At 41.8% G+C, this 6,489-nt stretch overlaps 1 pseudogene; it reads right to left on the reverse strand.

The window, feature by feature from the left end:
* Positions 1 to 3,160: 3,160 nt before the first annotated feature.
* Positions 3,161 to 3,305, reverse strand: LOC118725163 (annotated as a pseudogene).
* Positions 3,306 to 6,489: the final 3,184 nt, after the last annotated feature.

Raw genomic sequence — 6,489 nt, forward strand, 5'->3', positions numbered from 1 at the left:
AGTTTGGGTGTGTTTTGATTTCCTGTCTTCTAATTCACTAATTTGGTCCTCCTCTTCTAGTCTACTGTTGAAACTTCCATGATATTTTTTATTGCAACTATTGTATATCACTCTTCATTTTTTCTTCATTCTTACACAAGTTGATTTTTTTTCACCCATCCAGTTTATGAACTGTAGGACACTTACTCTGAATTCTCTTTCTGACATATTCCATGCCTCTGTTTCACTTAGTGGCTTTTCTGATGATTCCTTCTTTTCTTTCCTTTGGGAGTTTCTTTGTCTACCCATTTTTGGTCTCACTGACTGATCTAGATGTCAAGTAATGCAGGGGCTGATCCTTGGGTAGCAGTGGCTTTCCCCGCTGCAGTGCTCCTTGGTGGTCATCATGACGGCTGCTCCTCAGTTGGCAGCAGGTCCTCTGGTAGGTGCTTTTCATAGCAGTGGTGTCTCCTCTGGCTGGTGGAGGAGGCTGCTTGCACAGCTGCTATTCCTTGGACAGAGGTAAGCTGATCATGAGGCTGTTGCTTCTTGGATAGGTCAGGCTGTGCCCGGCTGCTGCTCCTCAGATGGGGTAGGCTGTTCGTGAGGCTGCCACTCTTTGGACAGTGCTTGCAGGGTTATTGCTTCTCATACTGATGGAGCTGCTCATGCAGCTGCTGCTCCTTGGACCAGGGTGTGCTGCTCAGGTGGTTGCTGCTCCTTGAATGAGGGTAGGCTGCTCTTGGCACTGCTGTTCTTCTGATGGGGCAGGTTGCTCTTGCAGCTGTGGCTCCTAGGACAGCTACAGGGTGTGTGCTGTGCACAGCTGCTGCTCCTTGGATGGGGGCGGGCTGTGCAGGGCTGCCACTCCTCAGTCAAGGGCGGGCTGCTTGTGTGGTTTTTGCTTCTCATACAGGGAGCAGGCTGCTCACACAGCTGCTGCTCCTTGGAGAGGAGCAGGCCATGTGAGGCTGCTGTTCTTAGGCCTGGGGCAGGCTGCTTGTGGGCTGCTGCTCCTTAGACAGAAGCAAGTTGCTCACATGTCTGGTGCTCTCGTGGTTGCAATGTCCTGGGCTAAAGTGTTGGATGGTCAGTGGGTTGTGCACTTCAGAACTCACAGGAGCCTGCGCCTGGTGTGGGTGGAGACTTGTTGACCATAGCCAAGATATCAGGTCCCTGGCAGGGTTGGCTGTAGAGTAACAGATGTATCTGAGGGCACCCTGGTGGAGATGAGGCTGGGATCCCAGTTACAGTAGCTCTTCCTTTCAAAAAGGTAGGCTCTGAGAATGAGCCAGCCTGTTTACAATGGTAGTAGGGGATGCCTAGTTAAGTGAGCCCAGTTAGACTGCCCCCAAAAGTCCTGTGGGATCTAACTGTGACACACACACACACACACACACACACACACACACATCCCACATGACCATACAGTCCTTTTTTGCTCCCTCACTCATGCTCTCTCCTTTACTGCTGCCTTCTTCCTGCCTCTGTAGTTGGGTCTGGGGTGTTATTGATCTGTTTGTGGTTGGAGTTTCCTCTCCAGGTGTCTGGTTATGTCTCTCACTCTCTAGCACATTGGCCAGACAGGTTAAAATTCACCTCAAAAAGACATGACAGAAAGGGAACAAAGCATGGATGTACTCACAACACCAATAACCCCAATATAAGTGACCCCCTGAGAAAAGGGAATTAGGGAAGAGAAAAGAGCACAAATTATATTGAAGAGAGAAAAAGGATGAGAGAAAATAAAAAGGAAGAAAAAGGATGCCCAGATTCTTGATTTTACCTTTCTCCAGGGGATCTCTACCCTTCCTGGCTTCAAACTGTCTCACCAGCTGAGTCTCCTTCACCAATTTGTGTTGGATGTTATATATTGTATATGGTTTACCTATAAAAAAAAAAATACATACACCAAACACTCAGCAGTGAGGGTGGGGGCAGAATTTGTAGAGGCTGAGCTTATGTACAGAACATAAGGTTAAAAATTGGATGAATATAGGGAGGACCTCAATTCAGTACAGAGGAAGTAGAAAGGGAATGAGTGGATAGGAAGAAAGAAAACAAGAAGAAAATAATTATAAATTTACAAAAATTTGATTAAAAAAATAAAAAATAGTAAATAAAAATAGAGTGGTGCAAAAACAATGCAAAAAGAAATAGAAAATAAAGCAACAAACAAAAACAGGAAAACAAAGGAAAAATAAGAGAAAAAAGAGATAACAAAATAATAATTAAAAAAATGAAAAAGTGAAATGTTGTTTTTTTGGCTGGCTTAAGTTCTTCTGTACTATACTGTTTCTCAGTTTCCTGTTGCTGGGACTAAAGGTCTCTCTGTAGGCCAGTCCCTGTGGACTCTCAAGGCCTATTCAGATTTTTTAGAATCCTTTGTACCATTCAGGGTGGGATCTGGGTGTGGCTGTATTGGTTGCCTGGAAACTGGAGGGATGGGGCTCTATCTTCAGGACAAAATGGCTGCCCAGGTCCCAGGCTCAGGTATGGCTCAGCATCAGACTCTCTGCCACTTCTCCTGGACCCCCTCTTTCCCCAGATTCCACAAGTCCAGTCCACACCTTCTTGCACACCTCAGCCATGGGTAAGTGTCTGTATTCTAACGGTTCTATGAGCTAGGTTCAGGGAAGAAAAGCACAGGCCACAGAGAGGGAAAAGACAACCTCTGTGAGCTTCTTTCCTGCCGGCACTGCGCCGTTTGATCAGCCCTTCAGGCTGCCTGCTCTGGGCTTAGCGTTTTTGTGACTGTGGACCTAGATCTAGAATCCCCTGCCTCCAGCAGTCCCATGGACCTTCTTTCCACAGTCAGACACTGTGCCTGTCCCCAGGGATGAGGCTTGGTGCTGTGCAGAGTCCCTCTGACCCCCTGGGCTCAGAGGTCTGGCAGACTCTCCTGCCCAGATTCTTGATTTTATCTTTCTCCAGGGGTCCTCTGCCCTTCCAGGCTGAAAACAGATTCACCAGCTGAGTCTCCTTCACCAATTTGGGTTGGATGTTATTTGTTTCAGCTGCTCATTTTATTTGCTCTGGTATAAGGCTTGGGACACACCCATCTATCCCACCCCATTTTGTCTCTCTGCTCCTTCCTTCCTTCCTTCCTTCCTTCCTTCCTTCCTTCCTTCCTTCCTTCCTTCCTTCCTTCCTTCCTTCCTTCCTTTCTTCCTTCCTTCCTTTATGTGCCTCAGGCATGAAACAGCTCTGTCCGCGGACAGAGGCATCAAGCTAAGATGAACTAAGGACCTGTACATCTGCTTTGCACCTGATTGATATAAGAGCAACACCACCAATCAGGTGTCTCCTTGCCCATTGCCAGGGTAACGCTCATTTCTTTTAAGCATGGAATAATAGTTCATTGTTTGGATGTAACACAGATTATTTATTCATTCACCTACTGAAAGATACCTTGTTTGCTTCCAAGTTTGGTGATTATGAATATAGCTGCTATAAACTTTCATGTGCTGGTTTTTGTGTGAACATAAGTTTTAAATTCCTTTGGGTAAACACCAAGGCAAGCGATTGTCGGATTATATGATAAGAGTATATTTAGTTTTATAAGAAATTGCCAAACTGTATTCCAAAATGTGTGTACCACTTTGCATTTCCCCAGGAATGAATCAGAGTACCTGTTGCTCCACATTCTCACCAATATTTGTTGTCAGTGATATAAATTTTGGCCATTCTGATAAATGCATATCTCATGTAGTTCTAACTTGCTTTTCTCTAATGACATCTATTGTGGGTTGTTTATCCTCTTACTAATTTCAAGAGTTCTTTATATATTTTGGATAACAGTCCTTTACCATACATGTCTTTTTCAAATAGTTTCTCCCATTCTATGGATCATCTTTTTTTAATCATCACCTGAGCATATGTTTTTTATTGATTTTAGAGAGAGAAAAGGAGAGGGAGAAAGAGAGAAATATGGGTAGGTTGCCTCCTGTACATCAGTATGTACCCTGATGAGGGATCAAATCCAAAACCCAGGTATGTTTCCTCACTGGCAATCGAACCTGAGACATTTTGGTGCATGGGATGACACTCCAAACAGCTGGGCCTCATCAGCCAGGGCTGTGGCTTAACATTTTATTCTCTTGACAGCAACTTTCACAGAGCAAAAATGTTTAATTTTAATGAAGTCCAGCTTATTAGTTCTTTCTTTCCTAGATTATGCCTTTGGTGTTTTACCTAAAAAGTCATTGCCAAACCCAGCATCCAGATTTTCTCCTATGCTAGAGTTTTATAGTTTTGTGCTTAACATTTAGGTCTATGATTTACTTTGACTTACTATTTGTGAAAGGTGCAAAATCTGTACCTAGAATCATTTTTTTTGTATGTAGATGTCCAGTTATTTTTCACCATTTATTGATAAAACTAGTTTTTTGTGCATTGTAATGCCTTTCATCTTGTCAAAGATAGATTGTCTATATTTATGTGGGTCTATTTCTGGGTTCTCTAATGTTCCATTGATCTATTGGTCTATTCCTTTGCCATTACCACACTGTTTAGATTATTATAGCTTTATAGTAAGTCTTGAAGTCAGGTAGGGTCAGTCCCCCCACTTTGTTCTTCTCTCTCCATAAAAAAATATGTTTTTATTGATTTCAGAGAAAGGAAGGGAGAGATAGAAAAATCAACTATGATAAAAAATCATTGATAGGTTGCCTACTGCATGCCCCCTACTGGGGATCAAGCCTGAAAAGTGGAGTATGCCTTGACTGGAATCTCCTGGTTCATAGGTTGACAATCAACCACTGAGTCATGCTTTCTGGGCTCAGTGTAGTTTTGATTTGCATTTCTCTTACTTTTTTTTTCATATTTAACTAGAGGCCCAGTGCACAGATTTGTCCTTCAACCTGGCCTGTGGGGACTGGGCTGAAACCAGCTCTCTGATATCCCCTGAGTGGTCCCAGATTGTGAGAGGGCACAGGCCAAGCTGAGGGACCCCACCAATGTATGATGGGGGCTGGGAAAGGACTGCGGGAAGGCTCCAGGTCGTGTCCAGCCTGTCCTCCCCATTCTGATCTGCCAGACCCCAGCAGCAAGCTAAACTACCAATCAGAGTCTGTCCCCTGGTATTGTGTGTCATAGCAACTGATTGAACAGTTGAATGGTCAGACACTTAGCATATAGGCTTTTATTATATAGGATAACTATATTTATTAATTATTATTTTTTTAGTATATGTAAAACTCCCCATTCTTTATTAAAGGTAGCACACCACATATGCTCTGTACATGCTTTTTCCCACTTTGGTGTTTCTACTTAGCAATATATTCAGAAAGTCACTCCATATAAATTCAGTATCTCTTTCTTTGTTATAGCTGCATTAACTATATTTATTTTATTTCTACATCTTTTAATCATTTTTCTATTGATCTTTTTCTTAATAGGGTATGGTAGCTCCTATCATATTATGAAGAGTGTCCATTTGTTTGGTATAAATTAAAATTTTGTGTATCTATATGGACTATTTTAATACAGAGTAGATTCTCTGCCCCAGAAGTATTCAAACACATCATCCATCACTTGGTAGGAGTATTTTAGCAGGTATTCTTGGATCAGATCACTACACCTTATAATTTTTAAAGTACATTTCCATTTTCAGCTTTTAGAATTCATTGATTAAACATTGCTTTTTTTAGAATAGAAAAATCCAGGTCTCCATATAAAATAGCTTAGTTTAACATAGTCTACTCAGCATCTCATTAGAGGACAGAGACTGAATGTTTGGCAATCATACATTTGTCAAGTGTCCAGTGACCTGTACCTTTGCACCCTTCCTCCTAAAAATAAAGAAGCAGCTGTAGCCTATTACCTTTGAGTATTTTGGCCAATAGACTAGCACCTTGGGAATTTATCCAGCATGCTTCTCAGAGATATTCAGACTCCTTTAAAAAGAAAGCAAAGGCATTAAAGGAAACCAAGAACATTAATGATTTAGGCCTTCTGTGTAATTTGACTGTAAGAAACAAAGCTAGTTTCTGTTCAACACACTGAAAACTGCAAAGAAACATGTTTAAAGATAATACATTTTTATAATATTTTGTCAAATCACTCACATCACACATTTCACAGGCAGCTTGGGAACATTTTGTAGACTCAGGAGCTGTGGAGATAAAAGCATGTCCTGGAGTACATGGAGGAATAAGTCATGAATTTTTTTAAGTCTCCAACAAATGATTCTGCATATATTGCACATAGGCACCAACTGCTCCCAATCAGCAAGGCCTCATTTGGGATTTGGACGTATTGAGGAACACTATGGGGTTGATTGAAGTGAATGGCAACACGAGGTCAGAAAATGCACAAGAGTTTTGTTCAAGTGCTTTTTTTTTTTTTTTTAACATTGCAAATTTATGATAAGTGCAAGATCTCACTAACTTAGAGTGCTAAATGGCAGACATTATCTAGAAGGGATGAAGTGAGTTTAGGTAATATCAAATAGTTTGATACATCAGTTTTCTTTTGCTTTTTTAAAAAAGTTTCTTCCTCTCAACTCTT

Source organism: Pipistrellus kuhlii, unplaced genomic scaffold, assembly GCF_014108245.1.
Source record: "Pipistrellus kuhlii isolate mPipKuh1 unplaced genomic scaffold, mPipKuh1.p scaffold_m20_p_2, whole genome shotgun sequence".
Taxonomy (NCBI): Eukaryota; Metazoa; Chordata; class Mammalia; order Chiroptera; family Vespertilionidae; genus Pipistrellus; species Pipistrellus kuhlii.